Raw genomic sequence first — 20808 nt, 5'->3', positions numbered from 1 at the left:
CTCCTCCAGTCTAGTGCTCCAAGTTGATGTTTAAACACACCAAAAAATGAGTCAACCAAATAACCAAGGGAGTTTAGGTCTTAGTCACATCCCCCTCATGGTTGGAATTATATCCCTTGACCAACTGGTGTAGGTTACCTAATACCAAAAGGCATTCAGAGGCCACTTGTGCCACCCTGGAGAAAGTGATATAAATTTCCCACTCAAACTTGTAGTCATGATATGATTAGGCATCCTAAGGCACTTTGGAAAAACCTTTCAACTTTTCCTTCATTTTCAAAATTGCTTTCTATTGGCAGGATGAACAATAGGAAGAGGAATCCATTCTCCAATGATTTTTCAATGACCGATTCCTACTTATGAGGCCAATGCTTTCACTAATTCTCAATCTCCTTACAACACTAGGAGCCAATTTAGTGGGGGGGCCTTTAAAACATCGATCCCACCCAAAAACACCTCCATACTTCCTAACCCTCATGCCAATGTGAATTTTCCTTTTCCTACAAGACTAGCCTAGCAACCTCACAACTCTATGATGAAATCCTTAGGTTAATCTAAAATGAAGTTTGATATCATACGGGTGATGAAGAACACTAATACTACATGTTCTTGATGGAAAATTTGTTGTGTTTTCCTAAATAGAGGAAGGTCCTCACACAACAACTTTATCTTCCCAAAACACAACCGACCACAACAAAAAATGTGACCTTCAATGACCCAAATGCATCCATTTTTAGGGAAACACTAAGGATTCTCCCTTCATTCTAATTCTAAAAATATTTGGTTAAAACTTGCACAACTGTCTGGTGAATTCTAGAGCTTCGAGTAATGTCATGCCCCTTTCCATATACAAGAAGCTCATATTGATCCCTAGGTGATCCAAAGGTTTTGTGGTGCAACTTGACAATACCTCTGTTAAAATTGTGGGTGAGCTAAAAAATGTTCAGATCTATGATCTGATGAACAGATCTAGACTAATTGCAGTATTGAATGCTTAAATAAAATCAAATTTTAGCGGAAGTCTTATTACATGCATACATAAATGAAATTATGCATCAAAACTTAAGAATTTAAGGTAAAATAAACAGAATTGAGAGAGAAGAAGATAGAGAGTGCAAACAAAGTTTGATTTCGGAGTTCGCCACAAATGTGACTACGTCTCCGGGTCGGCTCCAATAGAGTACGACCGATCCGATTATTCTCCAAAATCAATTACAAAAGGACCAAGACTTATTCCCTTAAACACATCAGCATAACATGCCCTCGACATGCATAATAGTCTTCAAAAATCTCTTAAACATTCTCCTGTTCTCACCACCTGAATGCCTTTCCAAAGCCTACTACCCCCATTTTATACATCAAATTTAGCCAAAAATGGGCTAAAACAATTAACAACATAATCCCCTATTTTGATTACATATTTTCGAATTTGCCCCTTTTACCATTATTTTGTTATGATCTCATACCAAAATTAAGGGTTTGTTTTCAACAAATACCCTTATTTAGATAAGATTGGGCGGATCTGTTATTAATAGATAACAACTCTTCCCCTAATATTACATGCACCATAAATAGCCCATTGGTTGGCCTTAATTTTAGGAGGCCAATGGTTAGGAGTTCAACTCCCATTATCTCATTCTTTTAATTCGAATTAAATAACCATTTTAATTTTAATTTGAATGTTTTCCCTCTCTTTATGATTTTGTGATGTCATGATGACATCATCAAAATCCATACTTTTACCTGAATTTGAAACCATCATAACTTTTACATCCAATCTCCGTTCTTGATGAAATGAACGCCATTGGAAAGCTTTTGATGAGCTCTTTCATTTGAAATCCATGGTCAAATACTTTTGAGATGATTACTTTTTCACCCTTTTATGGCCTCTAGTCCTGATTTGACCAAACTTTGACCAAACATAACTTGCATGAACAGAATCCTTTTCACTCCGTTCAAGTTGCATTGGAATCAGGATGTTGAGATCTTTCTGATGGTGCAAAAAATTGGACATTTGAAGACACTTCAATTTTCACTGAAAATATCCACCGGATCAATCTAGGTCATCCAATAACCTTGAGTATCTTGTTTCATTGACATTCAAGTGGTAGACATGCTTTAAACTTAGGGGATGTTTCTAAGTCATAATTGGTCAAAGGCCTTGAATGGGCACATCTCTATAGACTTTCCCACCTATGGCCTTCCTGGAGAGGGGAAGTTAATCAAGTCAAAACTGATCATGAACCATGAATGTGGCAACGGCTTACTAATTATGATCAAGTGAGTGACATTTTATATGCTCAGCTTGAACCTAGGCTATATTGGTCTATTGAGACATCACCCTTGGAATTTTTTTTAGGATGGACATCCCAAAATGAGGACCCAATCATTACATAGAGAATTCATGACCTCATCATGTTCTTAAAGCATGACGTCAACCTTCAAGGTGCCCTCACTTCCTTGACCAATTTATTATTTGATTCATCGTATAGGATCCATTACGAGGGACATTCTAAGTTGGAATGTGAGCCTTGTGTGAAAATAGAAACTATCCACCTCTCCAAGATTCCCTAAGAAGAACAAAGAGAATAAATTATTTTTCGAGATTTCCCTCTAATAATTGTATTTGAAGGGCTAATGGTCAAGGGACCCATCTTGGTGTCACCTCTAGAGGTAACTGTCACCCCTGTATGCCCCACTTTGAAGGACATGCTTGAATCCCTTCCACTATAAGTATTACATTGTGCCCCACCCTTAGAGCCTCTATGGTGTAGGAGCATCTATACCTCTACTCTCTAAGGCATCCACTACAACAAGCTCTTCATGAGCTCCACTTTGTTGGCTTCTAATTTGATAGAATTTCAATACCTTTTATGATATTAGAAAACCTAGGAATTAGCTAGAAACCATATTAGGTGTTCTAAAAACAAAATAAAAGGACCAACTAATAAGACCTTAGGGTCTTCTCCACTTTGAATTCTACAAGATTCAAGTGGATTTACCTTAGGAATCCAATCTTATTTACATCAAAATCAATGTTTACAACATGAATTCTAGGAATAACAGATTAGTTAGTCTTCTTTCTTCTAATTTAGTGGTAATAAAGAAATCATAATTAGCTATTTTACCAAACCCTAAACACCATGAATCAAGTAAAGGCTGACATTTTACAATTTGGATAACAAAACATTAAAAGATTGATTGATTATAAGTTTTTTGCATTGTGTAAAATATCCCAATCATATCAATTCATAAGAATGGCTAGTGCCTTATCCATTGGGCTATAACTCATAGAGATCACACACTTACTTTTGGATCTTACCTTTAACACTTTGTGTTAAGATTTATCTATATTCATTTCTAGATCTCATACTTATCATATATTCTCTTAAAACTATAATGTTCTTCCAATTTACATTAAGCATTTACATAATCCATTAGATTATCAGTAGAAGCAAATTGAATTATAATTTTAAATTAATTTACAACTAAATTTTTTTAAAAAAATCTATTAAAATTTAGAAAACAATATAGAGACAAGGAAAGAGACAAGATCTAGGATGAAAATCAAATCTCAATATTTGTATTAATTCCTTTAAAACTGTATGCAATTTTAGTGATCATCTCTATCAGAAAAATAACACATATGGACCAGCAACTATTAACTTTTGTATTCAATTTTAGAACAGATTTACAATATGCATGGACCAACTCAAAATTTACATAAAATTGTATCATCAAAGAAATTTGGACTCTCCTCTAGCCTTGGGAACTCACTTATATAGTGTGAGTTACAACAAGCTTCAAGCCTAGAGGGAAAAGGACATCTGTCCTTAGAGAAAAAAGTTACACAAAAGACAAAAATGTCACATTCAAACACTTCAAGAGAAGAACAAAGAACATATGATCTTTTATCTTACAACAGAATGATTCCCTTTATTGGTTACCTTATGGTGGGGTTGATTCTATTGTGGTAGTTTCTTGTTCCTTAACTAAACTTCATGATTAACCTTATTCGTCAAGTTGTCGCTCCACCTCCTCCTTTTATGTTGTACTTGGCTCTAACATTTTGACATCTAGAATAGGTAGTTGATCATTCTTTTCCTCAAAAATTGTTGGCATAATGATTTGAGGCTCTTGTATAGGTTGGAAAACCACCTCATTATCTATGACACCTCATCAATCATCTAAACAACTTTATCAAAACACATGACCTTGTCAGTATGTGTTGATTTATCCTGCAATATGCTCTATGTTCTTGTTATTGAAAGTTTAACTACTAGTGCAAACTTTGTCACCCATTCATCATAAGTTGCATGATTAGGCCAATCAAAACTAATGATTTCTTTCTCTTTATTTACAACATCCTTCCACTCATTCTTCAACAACTTTGCCTTAGATATAAGAATCTTATAGAATATTCTAGCCTCTACCAAGTCCTCTATAACATCCACAAACATACCATTTACATCATATGTTATTATATAGGCTACTCTATCATTCAGGATTGCCATAATGTCATCGTCCCACTCTGTCAATGTTTTCACTTCATTTTCTTTATTGAATAGTGAGGGGAAGAAAGAGAATTTCTTATTCTGACACTTAAAGATGCATGACCCATTTTTTCTCTACAATAACTCTTTTTTTCATATCAAAATTCAATAACCTTGTTACTTGGTCATAATTTTTTTCAACTCTATGATCATTCTCCTTATCAATTATTTTAATGCATATTTATGTCATCATCTCCTCTCTAACCACCCATTTATTGAAAATTTCCCTCAGTTTGTCATCATCTTCACTATGGGTTTGGTCGATAGAAAGTAATTGACTAATCATGTATTAAAATCATCTAGTATCAATGTCATAGACAAACAAAAGCATTGCCTCTCTAATCTTTTGTTCATACATTTTCCATGTTTCTTCCTATACAGTCTTGAGCCTGGCCTTTTCTTCCTCCATTTCCTCTTTACTAATGCCTTCTCTATTTAAAGGAGTGTCAAGAATCTCTACTATAGGGCTAGTAGGTTGAGGAGGAGCAGGTGATGAGGCAAGTAAATTTTGGGATGACTCCCCAACTTCTAATACTTGTTTCTATTTCCTTCTATATCTTGCCATTTCATTTTCAAGTCTAAGAATTTTTTGAATTTCCTTATTATGGGCTCCCAAGACTTGTTCACACTTCACCTATAACTCTTGTATAAACCTTTTATCTCTTCTTGCAGTAGCCAAGGTGAGGTTTTCTATCCCAACATTCATTTCTGTTGCTTCTTCATTTGGGGTGCCCTCCACTCTCTTGACAATCAAGTTACCCATAAATTCAAAATCACTAGGCTCAGAAGAACTAGTCCTAGATCCTCTTTTCAGAGACCAAATAACTAGATTAGCATGGTCCTCACTATATCTCACACCATTGAACACTTTCTACTTTTTCTCTTCAGTGTTCAATTCCTTTTTTACAACACTAAATACCATTGCATTTGCAATGTCCCAATTAGGAAGAAGTGTCACTCTAGCTGATTTGATCATTTTTGTTCCTTCCTTAAGAATTATGTTGTTAAATTCCTGCATCATTTATTCTTTGATTTCACTCTATATAATAGAGTTTTCTTTCTCAGGTTGTTCTATCTTCCTTTTATTACACCTTTTTTCAAATTTAGCAATATCCATTCTCCATGCAAATTGATAAAAATCCCTTGATTCTATAAAGTTATTATCAGACAAGAATCCATGGCTAGCCTATTCAATTACAAGATCTATCTCTTTTCCTTTAAAATCAGCCATAGTCAATTCTAGGCTAGGCATAGGGGGTTTTTTAAGAGTTCCTTCCTCTAGGTTTTTTGTGGTAATGAATATCCCACCTTGGGATCCAAGTTGTTCAATTTGATCTCTAGTGAGTTATTCTTCTACCACATGTAAGGGAGATTGAGATGGTGTATAGATCTCTTCTTGAGACACTTATTTTCCTTCTATTTTTTGCCTCTTGGGCATTGGCTCCAATGGCCTTTCTTCAATATGAGGCCTTCCTAAGTGTGTTTAATCCAACCTTTTCCTTCTCCTTGACACCACCTTGTTCCTCAATCTTGACTATATTGTAGCTAGTCTAACTTTGAATGAGAAATTGACTTGAGTCTACAATAGGAGTAAATGATAATCTTTTCATAACTTCTCATGTCCTGTCAAGATAAGTGTTGATAAGGAGGTCTTTCTTCTCATTCATGGTGTCCATGATCTCTACAAATGTTGCCATTAGCTTATTCATCTTACCAGCCAATGTTTTGACATTTTTTAGTGCACTATAATCTTTTTCAAAACAATTAATGAATTATAATACTCTAGAGTAGATTCCCCATTTCTTCTTTTTTATTTCTTGCCCTTGCAAGGAAAATGTGTTTCTTATAATGTCTTATGGATAATAGAAGTCATGTTTTTGAGCTTTGGTCTTGGCTCTTTGTCTGAAAGTTTTAAAGAATCCATTACTATAATTGAACCTAGCATGAGAGAGCCATTTTATAAGGGTTCAAAATTTTATAAAGAAAAACCAAGCCACCCTTTGTAATTACAAATTGTTGTGCAATAGTATAGGTTGGGAAAATGGAGCCCCTTGATCTACCAGTCAATTATATCTCTTCCAACCCACCTATCTGACACAAAATTTTTGCTAAACCTACCTTAAAAGGTACTTGGTAAGGAAGCACATGTGGGGTCCCCTGAAATCCATATACCCTGAAAACTGTAGACATTGGATATAGGATGATATCTGCCCAATTATGGGAAACTTTCAAGTTGTTGGGGGAGTCCATAGGTCTAATGAAATCTAAAAGAAACCTATGTATCCTTGGATTATCATTTTAAAAAAGAATCCTCAACCTGGATGTGAAATATATATCAAACCTCACAATGCTTGCTTCCCCTACATCCCAAATCATATATGCACTCCACAATTGAACTGGCAGAGGCTCTCCCTCATTTCTTTTGTTAACTTCATCTCTTTCTCAAAATATTGACCCCCTTTGAAAAGAAACATATGCATCAACATAGAATAAAGACCAAATGTTTTTTCAATCTTTCTCTTAGCAATCCCAATCAATTCCACAAGGATTTTCTTAGCCAAGAATGATGCAAAATAAAAAATAATACTAATCAAAAAAGAGGAAATTTGTACATCACATACATAAATTTCTATAGGCATGAAGTCCTGCTTATCTTCACCAAAAATAGTACACAGAGACATATATATGTCTATGGCACGAGAGTTGAAGAATTGCTTCTTGAAAAGTTCCTAGGTAGAAGTTGTGACTAATGTCAGATTTCCAATTGTAGCTAGATGTGCTCTCAATACCCCCTACTACCTAATTTGATCTTTCTGAGACAAGTACTCCTTCTCCAAACCCTAGAAATCAATGACCTCATGATATTGTCAGGTAGGATCCATTAAAATACTTCTCAAATTTCCTCAAGTGTAATTTTCACTAAGCATTCTCCATTTATTCCCCGTACAATTCAATTTATTGGATCATACATTTGGGCTATAGAGGTGAGGAGGTATGAATCCATAAAAACTCTTGGGATGACCAATTTTCCTAGGTCAAAATTCCAAATTTTTCCATGAGGGGTGAATAGTTTTATCTCTAAGAACCATTTCTTGAAAAGTTGTAACCCGATTTTAGATATCACTGTATCTCGACTCTAGTTTCCTTTATCATACAAACCTGCAACCACCTTTAACCTTGGATTGACTAGGATAAGTTTTTTTCATTTGCACAACATCATTAGTGGACTCATTTAACTACTTTAAGAAGTCATCATGAATATTCCTATGAGCATAATCCCTTTGTTTGGAGAAACCATTCTTTGGAAGCATTGTAATTAACAGTACAAGATACCCAAATTATTCTTGTGGATAGAAAAATACATACTTGGCTTATAAATTTATATCTAATGATTGTAGTAGATCCCTAATGTAGAAAACTCATAGTTTGGCTTCATACAATAAATAATTTTTAATGAACACCACACTCCAATTCTTCAGTAATCTATTTTTAGAATCAAAAATGTCAAATTTTTCGTTATAGCTTTTGTATCAATTCACACAAGAGCTCTTTAATTCTGACAAATGTTTTACAAAGAACCAAAATGGAATATTCTAAAAAAAATTAAATGGGTTTTTGATTCACAAAAATTGTTGATTGGCTAACTTACTAGAAACTGAGCCATACATGCTATGTGTAACCATGTCGCTACGTTGCTATAGTTAAAAACCTTGAATCTTAGGTTAGCGATAGCTCTCAATTTAGCTTTAATTTGATGGCTAAAAAAAAAATTACTGTGGATTGTAATGGACCCATAGGGACATGTGTTACTTTGTCATTATGCCACATAGATTAAAAAACCTTCACCTTTCTAAGATGGCATACTGACAGCCATGGATCTGTCCTAAAATCAATGATTCTCATTATCTTCCTTCATTACTACATTTGATTTAAAAAGGTCCCACCAATTCTATGTGTCATGATGGCGCTACATCACCATGATTAAAAACCATTCAACTTCCATTGGTGACATGGTGACAACCATAGATCTTTGACTTGATTGACGATGTCGACAATTTTTGAAGCTTCAAATAATAGTTGGGCCCCACTATCACGTGTGATGTTGTCATTATGTCACCTTGAGTAAACACTGTACAACTATTCATAGTGACATAATGACAACCCTTTATCTTGGGAAAGATCAAGGGCTATCATTATAACATTGTTAACTTGACTCAAAAGGTAACTTTTGTAAGAATAGGAAAAATTGTGATCAAACCTTAGGCTAAGAGAATCATGAGCTAGGGTTAGAAAGAGATTTCATGAAAGATTTCAAAAAAAATGCAAAAAAAAACCTTATAATAAGAGAAATTTGAAAGGTATTAGGGCTTTATTTAAATTCTCTTGCTTTAATTCAAAATGTGAATAATTTGAACAATTTCAACAAGGAACCTAGGGCATTACTATTAGGGATTTTTTAGGGCATGATTAATCAAGAGGCACACAAACCCTAATTTCCAAAGGATGCCTGGATTTTTTACAACAAAATTTAAGGGATTTTTACCATGTTGAAGGCTAGGCCAATAGTAGCTCTATCTAGGATGATCAATGAAAAAAATTCATACGAGGGCTTAGAATCTCTGGCAAAACCAAACCACATACATGACAAAACTTACAACTTATGAGAGTAGTGTGCAAACTAGGGAAAACAAAAAATATATACCGAGACAAACCTATATATAAGGATTCACAAAAAGTACAGACCTAGGCTACTATTCATGGAAAGAAAAGTACTTTCAACAAAAGTAATTTTTCAAGAATTGTCCATGAACTGGCAATTCAAGAATGTCACCTAATAATTCCTTCAAAACATAAGAATCCTCACTCCATGCAGAATCAATCAAATATGGACCAAGATAGATGGAATCAAATTTTCCATGCTTGCCCTTATATTCAATTCTTGCATTCCACATTAGGCTCAAACTTTCTTGCCACTACTTTTTTCTCATATAAGTACTTTGCCTGTAGTTATAATTTTGCATTTCTAGGAGAGGTTTCTTTTCTAGTCTCAGTCAATCATACCAATTCATGTATTCTCTCTTGTATGTCATCTATAATATCATCATCATACATCAAGATATAATTTTATAGGCCCATCAAGTTATTTTGGGGCATTCTTTCCTAAATCCCATACACTAAGTCAAAAGGTGAAATGCCTATTACCTTCTTAACTATTACCCTATCAGCCCATACTGCTAGTTGTAGCTTGGAATCCCATGCTTTTTCATTTTCATCTAATGTCCTCTTGATAATCTTTAACAAACTTTTATTTTTTGATTTTGCCTTTCCATTTCCTTATGGATGATAAGGGGATGATGTTGATCTTAAAATACAATATTTGTCATAGAATTTTATGAATTCCTCTAATCTAAAACATATGGCATTATCAGTAACAATCTTTTTAAGACATCCAAATCTGGTTATTATATGATTTAGTAAAAAATTGTTTACCACTTTACTAGTAGCCTTCCTGGTAGGAATAGCCTCTACACACTTTATGAAATAATTTGTCGCCACTAATATCCATGAATATCTAGTACTAGACTTCATTAAAATCTCACCTATGAAATCCATTCCCCATTATTGGAATGGAGCTTGCACTTCCACTAATTTGAAAGGGGTATTTCCAAAGAATTTTAGTCCTTATAGCAAATCTCTGGAAAGAATCACATTTCCTAACCAAAACATGTGCAGTCTTCTCCATGTAATGCCCTCCACATACTCCTAAATGCATATCAGTGAGTATCTTTTCTATTTTTTTATGGTCAATACATTTCAAAGTATTCCTTCAAGTTCCTCCACCAGAGACTTCCATTAACAATGATGTATATAATTGCATGTAACTTAACAGATCTCTTTTCATTATCTATCAAATGAGATGGAGCCTCCATGCATTGTAAGTAGTGTATAAAATCTTTATACCAATCACAATTATCCATGTCACATGTTTCTAATTTAAGGTCTTCACATACAACATTTATTTGGTTAGCATCTAGATTTGATTGAGCCATTAGTTCTTATAACCCTTGGCCTCTTACCAATTTTGTGATTTGGATTTTGATATTAAATTCTTGAATTCTATTTATCCATCTACACCTTCTACCAAATACCTCTTGTTGATGGTTCGCATCTAGATTTGATTGAGCCATTAGTTCTTATAACCCTTGGCCTCTTACCAATTTTTTGATTTGGATTTTGATATTAAATTCTTGAATTCTATTTATCCATCTACACCTTCTACCAAATACCTCTTGTTGAGAGAACATATCGTTGATTTTTGCACTAGGCACAATTGCAATAATAATAGCACCAACTAAATAACATCTAAAAGATTTTATAGCTTTGACAAGAGCATAGGCCTACTTTTCATTAATCTCATATTTCAACTCTACAGGCTTGAGTGATTTACTAAAAAATGCAATAGGTTTCTTATAGCCTTCATTCTTTTGAAGAAAAAATGTTGCTATGGTATGAAATGAGGCAAAATAAACAATATGCATAGGTTTTGCTTAGTTTGGTGTCCTTAATACTGGTGCATTTTTTATGGCATGTTTAATTTCTTGAAAAGTAATAGATGACTCACCTTCCCAACTAATTGTTGCTCCTTTCTTGAGCATCTTCAAAATTGGTCTTTTGATCTCAGCAAAGTTTGTTGGAAACCTTCTTAAGAAGTTGATTTGACAAAAGAAATTTTGGATGTCTTTAATATTTTTGGGTTTAGAGACCTTGTCTATTGCTATCACTCTTTCAAGGTAAAGATTCACTCTATCTTTGGATACTATATGAGCTACCAACTTTCCTTTTGTCACTCTAAAAGTGCATTTCTTTGAATTTAATGAAACTCCATACTCCAAGGCCTTTAAAAAAATATTTTCTAAATGATTATAGTGGTCTTCAACCCTTTTGGAATATGTTGTTAGATCATCTTGATAAACAATCATAAACTTATCAATATATTTTTTTAATGTAATATCCATGGCTCTTTGAAATGTTGCTCATGCATTTATCAAACCAAAAGGCATCCTAACATATACATAGGTTCCCCAAGGTATTGTGAAATTTTTCTTAAATTGTTCCTTGTCATCAACCAACACTTGGTTGTATCTAGAGAAACATCCATCATGGACATTAATTTTGAACCAGTTACCTATTGTAACATAGCCTCCATATTAGGCACTACATAATTGTCTTTTAAGGATGCAATATTTAGGTTCCTAAAATCAACACACAACTAATGTCACCATTTTTCTTTCTGACTAGTACTAGGTTGGATACCCATGAAGAATGTCTGATAGGTTTAATTATTCCTCCATCCCTTAGCTTCATAAGTTCTTCCTACATTTTGGAGCTAATGTGGGATTAACAGGCCTTTTATTTTGTCTGAAAGGCTTAACATTCTCTTTAAGGGGTATTACATGTTGAAAAAGGCCATCCCTATAAGCCTTAAGGTCATCATATGACCATGCAAAAACATGCTTAAATCTTCTCAGCAAATCAGTCAAAGATTTTCTAATTTTAGGGGACAGAGTTTTACCAATATATACCTTCTTATTAAATAATATTTTATTTCCTTCTAGAAGGGTGAAGGAAAAGAATAAATAGAGGTGAGAGCTTCATTGTTAGGCATCCATTGTTTTCTTATTTGATTTCTTTGAGCTCTGAGCAAGGGTTTTAGCATTTTTCACTGGAGAACGAAGTTCTTTTGTGTGCCTCCATTTGAGTTGGTAAAATACCCAATGAATTTGGTATTGGGAGGACATCATATAGGTGTTTTATTCAAGAATATTGGTGAAACATCTTTTGAAGGGTTGTAGCTATTGGAGAAGACAAATTAGTCTTTTCATTGTGCTAAATTTTTGTTTCAGGGCCAGATTGTGGAGTACAATTAAAGGAATAAGCCAGATATTACTATTGTAATGCCCCGCCCGGAGATCCTTGGAAACAAGGATGAAATACAAGCCAAGAATTTTTTCTTTTACAAGTATGAATGCACATGACAACATCATACAGGGATCACAACGATCACAACGGAAGACTTCACCACAATCCCGACAACCAACAGATCTCCAAACGCCACTACCAAACTGACACACACAAACAAAGACAACAATGACAACGCACATGATGAGGGCACAAGAAACAACCACTCATCAAAAAAACACCAAGCTGGGGTAAAATGCAGAAACCTAAAATTTGGCTAAGCTTGAAATCTTAAAGCCCTAAAAATTGGCTAAGCCTGGATTTCTGAAGCCCTGAAATTTCCTAGAATCCATAACTTATCTCCGAGAGGTCTGAAACCATCTCAAAATATTCATCGCATATATTAAAATATATCTTAAGTATAAGAAATTAAATATACATCAACTTATACAATATATTTTAAACCCCAAGAGACAAAAATAGAAACATGAAAATTGGATTTCAAGAGAAACCAACTGAATTCAAAATGCAACAACATAGGGTCGAAGAACACCCAAAAGGGTATCCAAAACAACTCTTAAAAAGATTGGCTCACAAAGAAAAGTGTCTATTAATGGCACGCACAAGTTTTTCACAAAAATCGTGTGACACTTTTTACTAAGGGAGGGCGACACTTCTCCTTAAGGCGTGCGACACTCTTCTAGTGTCATATGACATTTCTCAAGAAGGCATGCGACACTTTTCAACATCGTACGACATTTCTCAAGAAGGCGTGCGACACTCTTCTAGTGTCATACGAAATTTCTCAAGAAGGCATGCGATACTTTATAGTGTCGTACGACATAGTTTGCATGGGGGTGAACCCACAATAGTGGGTTACACTTTTTTTCTAAACTGACAATGAACTATGAATTTTCAAGAAAACTTTCACTTTCAAATGCAAATTGTCATTTAACGGTTAGGAATTTGAAGATGAACTAAAATGGGGTCTTTTAGGATTTTTTTTGTAGAATTAAATTTTTTTTTTTTTTTTAAATTGACTTGATTTGATTGAATTATTTTTTCTCCCATGAAAGCTGGTATGTTATCAAAAACTTGGTTTTTAAAAAGTGACATTGTTTTTGACACACATAACTTTTTTTCTACAATAGATATCAATGTGATTCTTTCAAATTTAGTTTGTTAACATCCATACCAAAACCATAGAGGTGATCTAATGTTTTTATCCTTAGTATTTCATATTTTATTAGCGTTTAAAGTTGACCTAACATGAATTTGGACATACATGGCTTTTGACACATGTAACTTATTATATATTTATCTAATTTCAAAATTTCTTTTTTTGATTGATAGAGGACTTGAATAAAAGACCGTAGTTATTTTTCAAAAAAAAAATTCTCTTAGTTACTATTTTTCCATGAGCATTCAATATAGAGATTTATTTTTTAGAATGAACCTTTGTTCAATTCACATGCAAAAACATATACCTAACAAATTCAAAATGTATCAAATTCATAGTCATTAGAAAGCTTGTTCAGAGTACTTCTATCATGAATAATGACATGATTTTAGTGCTCCATCTGGACCTAGTAATTGAGCCTGGAAGCCATGAAAACAATTGAAACTATTATAGAATTTGCAAAAGACATCTAGTTTTCTAGTTTCGATAGAAACTAACTTTCTATTGAAAGTTTTTACATAGTTTCGATAGAAACTATTAATATTTAGTTTTGATAGAAACTAAATAGTTTTGATAGAAACTAAATAGTTTCTATCGAAACTATTCGGGTTGATTTTTTGTCCTAAATAGTTTCGATCGAAAGTATTTAGTTTCTATCGAAACTATTAAGGACCCTTTTCTTCCATTTACTTAGTTTCGATCGAAACTAGGGTGTGAATTAGTTTTGATAGAAACTATGTGGGTACTTTCTATCAAAAAAAATTAGGCAAAAAAATTGTCCTTCACAATTTTGGAGGAATTTCTTCCTCCGAAAAAGCGTAACCCACTATTGTGGGTTCACCCATGGGCGTGCGATACTTTTTAAAGTGTCGCACCATGCTAAACAAATATCGCCCATAGAAAACAAAGACACTACCAGAACTCAGAAAGGACCAAAATAGAGCAAAGAACCTCCACACCAGGGAGTATCGGATCCATAAAGGCTCGAGGAAAGAACACTCGAGTGCAAGAATAACACAGAAAGAAGAACATCTATCCATCTATACTACAGCAGCAAAGAACACACTGAAATAAACATCGCAGTGAACTAAACAACCAAACTAAGTGTGTGGTTCCTCCCAACCATCAATAGCATCATAAGACCATCGTGGGTCCTAGCCATCCCCCGCGCGTAACATCCCAAGCTACTGACCAGATCGTTGATACTGTTGTAATAGGGATGTCACTACTAAAAACATGCACAATATCAGCATAAGGAAATCTAACATGCTAGTGATAATGCATAAGATAATCCTACAGTAGGTAACATCACCTATCACATGCTACACAGCAGTAAGCAACAGATATGCTACAAAAATAATTAACATCATCTAATCATATGCTAAACATCATAATATGGGAATGCATCAAATAAACTAACATCATCTAAACATGATATACAAGCATCCCAATGAAAGCATAAATCACAAGAAAGCATACTCTGGAACCTGAAGTACCAAGTGAAAGTATCCAGCAATGGTCGCACTAGGACAAGACCATCTCTATACACCGGTCCCTAGCAATGGTGAAGGTAGCTATGCCTCCCAACCACATGGCACCCATAGGTCCACACCTGTCGTGTTGATGGAGATAATGATCCAACCACAAACACACATAAAACACAACATCCATAGCTAACACTCATGCTAGACAGTATGTTGGTTGCAACCAAGAACCTAAGACAATGCAAGGAGTACAGGTCCTGGTCAGATGCTCAATAGGCTACTATGTAGGGACTACCATCATGGAGAGTCACTTAGCATCGAAAAGCCAAAGCTTGGATCGTGCGTTTCAACAACTCAACGGAGGGCCCCGCACACACATTTTATTATCTTAAGTTTTATTACCAGTCACACATTTTCTTTAATTATCACTTATTTAAAACTTCCTATCCTCCGCCAACCCTATGGGACTAAGGTCACCAGGTTGTGAGATAGAAGCCCCCTCCATATGCTACCCTACCCTACCCATGCTCCTCCTACAACAAGTGCCCATGGGCATGCATACTCCCATCCCAACCCTAATGATCATAACTTTCGGCAAATCCACGAAAGATCAAGCCTCACAAGTCACCCAACAAATGTACGCGCACGTACTCGTGTGTGGCGCACCACCATCATGAAGATCATAACATAAGGACAAGAATGAGAACACAAGGCAAAACAAACACCCAACCGAAAGCAACTCAAGAGGACAGATTCTACACGAATCCCAAAGCCAATAAAACCATACATCATGAAATCACTCAACCGGCCTCAATCTGAGAGTATGGATTCTACACGAATCCCAATGATGCAACAAGACCAAAATTCATGAACTTAATCAATTGGCCTCAATTCGAGAGTATGGATTCTACATGAATCCTAGTGATCATGAAACAAAAGCAAAGGTCCAACAGAAACCATAACAGGTATAAAATCACTCAACCGAACACAACGTCAGGAGTACGAATGCAACATGCATCCCAATGCAACATAAAAGTGCAAAAGTGGTCTGACTAATACCCAAATGGATCATCAAGGTCCACGACCCACATTGTGCCAAGAAAAATTGAGAAAATAGGGCAGCATACAAAACGAGGTAAAAATCCCAAATTTAGAAAAACTTCAAAATTAAAACCCATTTGGCCTTTGGGTTCAAAAACCCCAAAAGTCCAAAAATAAATGAAATTGGAAACCATATGCAAAAATGGCCAGCATAACGGCGTAAAATCTCAAACCCTCATTACAAAAAATAAGGAAATATTCATACCCGCCCAACCGGGTAGAACTAACATATAGAAACAAAGGGGAACACTAGTTCTCATCCTCCAACCAAATGGCTACCAAAAATAGAAGCAGAAATAGAGCAAAAATAATAAAATAGGAAAGCCCTACCTCACAGCCAAAAGGGCAAAACAAAAAACTGAACCAGAAAATAAAACACCCGCAGAAGTGGCTAAAAATCGTGGCAATCCAAGGTTTCTCCGAGCTAGATCCAACGAGCCCAACCTCGCGACGATCCCACACCCATAGCTCCTACAACGAACAAAACAGTAAATCCTCATGAAGAGGATTTTGGGTTTTATTCTCCAACTTTCCAATTTGAAAGTGAGAAGTGAGGAATTAAATTCTTTTTTGGATACTTATTCACTTTTCGAGTGAATAATCGATTAGGGAAAATAACCAGCCAACCTAGTTAAACCCCGAATGGACCCAAAAGAAAATAGGCTATTCCTATAAATAGGAATTCATCTATGGAAAAGCTACCAGAAATTAAAATAAAATAATTAAAAAGCTCGAAAACCCAAAAACACATAAATCTCCTAACATCTTTTGCGACAATGCGAATCTCTAAATGCACAGACACGCTTACTGGTCTAATCACATAATGCAAATGAGTTTGGATTTAATAATCACCAAAAGGTTTAAATTAAACATTTAATTAAGGATACGTTGACCATACAAGGATGACATTGGTAAAATATGAAAGGATGAATCACTAACTCCATGTGCCACTGCCAGGGATATAAATCTTGCACACTAAACAACACGATCAAGTGCAATTGCATATAATAACATAGCTGAAGCAATAATGCGTTAAATCACCTAATTTAACCATTTATTTAATTATATTAAAATAATCTATTTACATCACTCACGTTCGCATAAAGCATAGAAATGCAGGAATGAAGTAAATAACCATAGCATTAAATCCATCACATAACAAAATCAGAGGTGTGTCCAAATACCAGATATCATCATAAAACACACTGTCATCTCAAAATGGCATCATCATGAAATATGATTAACTGAACAACATAGGAGTCTAATATCTATGATACTAGAATCAAAGAGTAACATCTGATCCTCAGGTCATCTCAAATGTAAAACATCACATAAGAACAGATATCTCTCAAATCAAAATAAAACAAGGTAATGTCTGCAGCACATAACCAAATAATCTCACATGAACAATCCATTTAATTACTAACGCATTTAATACAGAACTTAAAACACATAAGCGAACACAGTCAAAAACATGACTAACCACTACTACAGGAACCTAGTCCAGTGTAGCATGGTAATAGTACATAGTGCAATCTCTGCACACATCATAGGGTAATCATGGAACAACCCCATGATACCACATCGATCCTGGTAACCACTAGCACAAACCTCAGTGAACCAAAAAATCACATCATAAACTCATAGATCAGTCAAAAGCATAATCAAAGTAACAGATACAGAAACATAAATCCAAACACCTCGATGGTGTAGACCACTCAGGGTCACAATCATGATCTATCACAACAAAAGATCAGCAAGGTTGCATCCATCAGGATGACTTACAAAAGTCAAATGGGAGAGGCACTACATTACTATAGTGTCATCATTGCTACAGTGACTTGTTACAATAAAATATAGATTTCTTGAGTGATTTCCAGGTTCCTATCCATTTCATTTTTCATTTCATGGAGGATAGATTTGAATATCTTAGGGTATGTTTAAGAATTTAGAAATCATGTGTAATCTAATTTATATCAAAGTTTTACATCATAATTTATTGCCCTAATGTCTTATTGTTGTACATGCATATTTTCTCATTTGTAACCAGTGTTATATGTTTCAAAAAAATACAAAAACATTTTCATCTTTATTGTTAGATTTTTTGGAGTTCTTTGCAAGCATATTTACTAAAGTTTGGCATTTAGAAAGAAGTCAGAATTTAGATCTGCAATATATCTGTTGTGGGCAAAGTGTTCGATGAAATTATCAGGTTAAGAAATCAGAAAGCTAAAATAAGAATCGCAAGGGATATTACAATAGCCTACCTAGAAACATATGTCATGCATCCATGGGTATGATGTCACATGTACCTTATTACAATAGCTCCTAATCTTATACCTCACCAAGCACTATTCGTTGCCCATGACCTTGTGGTCATCTTGTACATAAATAATCTCACACGGATGAGGGTATCTCTATCTTGAGATTTAATTTTGTCACCATATCCTCTAACACAAAATTTTTAAGTGCTCTCAATATAAATAATTACATCACAACACTTATCCTCGCTTGCACCTAGTGTAAAAAAAACTCTTCATCTAGTCCAACTTCTTTTCATTTATCAGGGTTCTCTTGATAATGAGGGTTTCTCCCATCTCAACATTATCTAAGTACTTAGGTTGAGCTTCTTCTTCCATGTGTAACTTTGTCCTGTCCTTTAGCTCTCTTATTTTGCCTTCCTTGGCATTGGAAAAATTAATAGGCTTGATTTGCTTCTTCACCATAATGAACGCAAGTTCTACAAAAAACCTCTCTTCATGGTCCTATCCTCTTCTGATCTAAACCATATTATTTTGGTCATAGAAATTATTGAAATTATTTCCCATTTGATTTTTACTAATTCTTGCCTCATCATTTTTTGTATCTTTATTATGGCCTCCATAAGACTATCCATTGGATTTTCCACCATGACCTCTTCCACCTTTCTTATTTTCAAACTTCTAGTTCAACTTTTCTTCTACCCTTAGGCAAAGCCTCTTCAATATTGGTTACTCTAACCAGACTCAATTCATCCTTATGAATACTTGGCTTCAACCCATTAAGGTAATCATAATTTTATCTGTGTTTGCTTTTGCATGGCCTACTCTTATGAAGACACAATAGAAGTCTTTTGTGTGCTCCTAAATAGATCTTCCCATTTTCTTCAACCCTTACATTTTATTTTGTAGATCAAACTCATAATCAATAGGAATAAATTATTGCTTCAATTTCTCCACCATCCAATCCCATGTTGTGATTTTATCTTTTCCTCTTCTATTTCACTCCAACTAAATCTTCTTTCATCACATTTTTGCTTGCCCTTTTAGCTTAGCCTTCACAAATTTGACCCTCTCAAGATCTTTGATTTCTTTATACACAAAATATTCTTTTAAATCATTGATCCAATCGATAAGCTCCTCTAGGCTAATATATCTTTAAAATGTAGGGACTTCAATTTTGGGTCTTTTTTACAATCCTAGAAATGGCTCTGGAAAACCTATCCCCCTTAGGACCCTTGTTGCTTTCGTCCAATCTTGTTCAACATGTGCTTCTTCTTTGAATTCATGATCACTTTCATCTCTCACAAAAATATTTATTCCTCTATCAATCTCCTATTGTAATGCTTGCACTTAACTAGGAGGGATCTAAAACCCTCATCTATCACACCTCCAACTCTTAGTCCATGGTTATTTCATGGAGGTATTTTTTCATTTATTGCTCAAACCCACAACCATGGTCATGGTGAAAATTACCTCATAGTTAGTGGTCTATCTATGCACTTAAGAACTCCTTCCAAGGTATCACATGATGAATGGTTCTCCCCTTGATAAGTGTAAGAACTTGCCTTAAGCTCTGATACCATGTAATATTTACCAAAGGCAAAGAATGAAAATTCCAAGATCTAGAATCTAAATTGATAGAACAAGAAGAGAGATAGATTATATGATCCTCCATTAACTTAATTCATAGATGATCAATAATAATGGGTAATAGATGCCCAAATCAAATATTTAGATACAATACAAGTAAATGTTCCTGAAGATATAGGCAATGCAAGATATCAAGAGTGATGCTAGTGATAAGCATTAAAAATAAACACATGTCCACCAAAGGTGGATTATCCTCCATTGTGCATAATAGTATGTGTACCAGTGAGAGGATAAGAATACAATGGTGTATCACACAAAGATAATTCTAAGAAAACATGTGCTCAAATAAAGTGCAAACTCCTAGGTGTCTACATGATAACTAATATGAAAATGCATTATCCTAAGTAAAATTAAGTGTAATTAGTAATATTGAATTACACCAACAGCCCCCCTTAAGTGAAACTTAGGGAAATGCACTTATGCTTACAAAATTTATATGAAAATGCATGATGGGCCCCAACTACTATGTCATGTTAGATACCCATGTACAAAATGCAAGTGCAAAAGATATGCAATGAAATCTCTCATAAAGCTGAGAAATAGGGAAAAACTTCATGGGGAAACCCCTCCCACAAAAAGAGAGGTGAAAAAGGAAGCAAGATGTGTGAATGGATGGAATA

The sequence above is a fragment of the Cupressus sempervirens genome, chromosome 3 (genome assembly GCF_028749045.1).
Source record: "Cupressus sempervirens isolate cs-2001-9-10 chromosome 3, ASM2874904v1, whole genome shotgun sequence".
NCBI lineage: Eukaryota > Viridiplantae > Streptophyta > Pinopsida > Cupressales > Cupressaceae > Cupressus > Cupressus sempervirens.
Note: the sequence above shows the minus strand (reverse complement) of the source record.